Source organism: Lolium rigidum, chromosome 1 (assembly GCF_022539505.1).
Source record: "Lolium rigidum isolate FL_2022 chromosome 1, APGP_CSIRO_Lrig_0.1, whole genome shotgun sequence".
Classification (NCBI taxonomy): Eukaryota; Viridiplantae; Streptophyta; class Magnoliopsida; order Poales; family Poaceae; genus Lolium; species Lolium rigidum.
Genome location: NC_061508.1, coordinates 125,301,028 through 125,303,963, shown reverse-complemented (window position 1 = coordinate 125,303,963; position 2,936 = coordinate 125,301,028).

The window sequence follows — 2,936 nt, the reverse complement described above, 5'->3', positions numbered from 1 at the left end:
GCGATCAAAGAATTAAAATACGGAGTACTGAAAATCGTCCAACCCCAATGGCTCAATAGAGCTAGCTAACGGGCATGTAATACGATGGAGAAGATAGATGTCCACGGTCTAAACATCTCTATCAACATCATCTAAATAGGCGCCGCTAACAACGCCGGCATGTTGCTATGGATAGGGGTACCAACAGTACCTCCCTTGATGAAGGGAGGGGTTCTCCGCAACAACGGTCTGAATAAGCTAGCCTCAATAAAAAAAATGTGGCACAAAAGAAAATAAAACTCACAAATGGGGATTGAAATTCTAGTCTAGGTTTTGAGGAACGTGGGCGTACAAGTGACAACAATCAGCCACCTCTTTCAATCATGTTTTAACGAAGACTAAGAGGTACAAGGGCATATGACCATAGCCACGGGCAGACATGCGAATTGGGAGGGTAGTTGTTACAAGGAGTATGGAATAATGCTTCTGGGAGCACCTTTATTTGAGCCTTTCCTCATTTCACCAACATATTGTAACTTACATATTAAATCCTAATCAACATACTACACATGCTAGTGGGAAATCTGGAACTGCCTGGAAACGTTTTACCCCTATTGAGTTTCAAGCACTTCACTTCAGACGCATTGTCTCATTTCCCTTTGAAGTTATTTCTATTACTTTATTGCCTCTTTACAATCACTTTTATTTTACTTATCTAGAATTAAAAATAGCTCTAAAATATAATTTAGTGAAGGTATTGTGAAGTAATAAACCATTGCATATCAGCTCCACCGTGGATACGATACTTTTACTTTCAAAAACTAGCTACACGCGATTTGTGACCTTACAGACATTAAGATATTTTATGGTGCCGTTACCGAGGAGCTTAGCGCTTTTGGTTTTTGTTTTAAGCTATTTTATTTCACTACTTGTATTGAGTTGTTTGCATGTTCCATGCAAGCACCATGAATTTTATCAATTATGTACAACCAATTGATCATATTTCTAAGTTGTGCGCACTTTTAGCACCTAGAGGACCACATCATGATGCTTCAGTAAAGGTATCTCTAGAAGTAAACCCAAATTAATCCTTGTTTGATTGATTTGTTGCACATACTACTTTCACTGAAAACCGTACTACTGAAGAACCATATACACATGTTGCTTATTTTGATGAAGCTAGTTTGCTCTACATTTAGAACACAGGCGACGCAGCACCCCTGCAGCCCGAGCGCATGCCCAGGCTTCGCTGATGTTCGCCTCCTGCGCGAGAGCTACAAGAGCGACAAAACTGAGTTTGGTTAGGGGCACAACCAGGGCACAAAGCTGATGGGCCTTGAGGAAATTGGGGCACAACGAACGACCACGCCTGCTTCATTCTGACTTGATTCATCGGGAAAAAAAAAAAGAGCCAGCCATGAGCACTTCTGCATCCGCCCCATTCCGACTAGACCACTCCTCGTTCAGCCATTCCCAACCTTGCGTGCACGCGCAGCCTCCAAACCCTTGCCCCGTTGCGCCGGCGGCCGCCCCGATTCCCCCAACTTCGTATCCTCGTTCAGCCCGTGATGGTAGCTGATGTTGTGCAGAGCACGTAATTGGGAACCCTAAGAGGAAGGTATGATGAGCACAACAGCAGTTTTCCCTCAGTAAGAAATCAAAGTTTAGAAATCATTTCTGAAGGTGTTGCTAGTTGACTTTTGCAGGGCGCACTACCGGTGTTAGTAACAACGTGGAACCTGTACACAACACAACCAAAATACTTTGCCACAACTTACAGTGAGGTTGTCAATCTCACTGGTTTTACTGAAAACAAAGAATTAAACGTATAGTGTGGAAAGTGATGTTTGTTTGCAATGAAAATAAAGAGAACAGTGCTTTGCAGCAGATGGTTTATCAGTGTAAAAGAAAGGACTGGGATCCCACAGTTTACTAAAGGTGTCTCTCCATAAAGATAAATAACATACAGGGTAAACAAATTACAGCTGGGCAATTGACAGAATAAAGACCATACATGACAAGATGATTACTATGAGATTTATTTGGACACTACAACAAGATTCATAGACCGTAATCTAACTGCATCTATGATTAATAATCCACCTTCCGGTTAGCATCCGCACCCTTTCGGTATTATGTTGCAAGCAACAGATTATTACATTAAGTAAAGTGTGTAAAGTAAACAATAGAGTTATCCTTGGATAAAGCATTGTTGTTTTCTTCCTAGTAGAAACATCACATCTACAACCTTAGAAGTTATTGTCACTCTCCCAGATTACTAGAGGCATGAACCCACTATCGAGCATAAATACTCCCTCTTGGAGTCAAAAGCAAATACTTGGCCAGAGCATCTACTAGCAATGGAGAGCATGCAAGATCACAAATAACATATAAAAAGTCTATAATCAATCTCAACCATACTATTCAATATTCATCGGATCCCAGCAAACACAACATGCATCATTACATAAAGATGATTGATGTGGGCATTACCCTTCGGGTAATTGTTATTGCCCTATCCTATACGGTCCAACTGGAGGCCCATGAAGACACCCGATGGCAAGGTGGGCCGCTACGTCGGTGCCGAAGAAGGTTCCTTGAAGAACAAGACGAAGAAAACGAAGAATACAAGGAAAGTCTAGAACTATGGTCCTTTGTAACTTAGTCGTACCCGGACAGATCTCTCGAGACCTGGCTCCCTATATAAGGGTCAGGAGAGGGGCTGCCGAGGGACACACGCAATCTTAGTAATTTTAGCCACCATAAGTCCAGAGCTAGGTACCCGTAGCACTTAGCCTCTCGACGAGATCACAGCCGAAACCTTCGGCACCCCATTGTAACCCGATATTTTCATAATCAAGATCAGACAGGCACGACGTAAGGGTTTTACCTCATCGAGGGCTCTAAACCTGGGTAAATCGTTTTTCCCGCTTGTTTGATAACCGATGTCTCATATC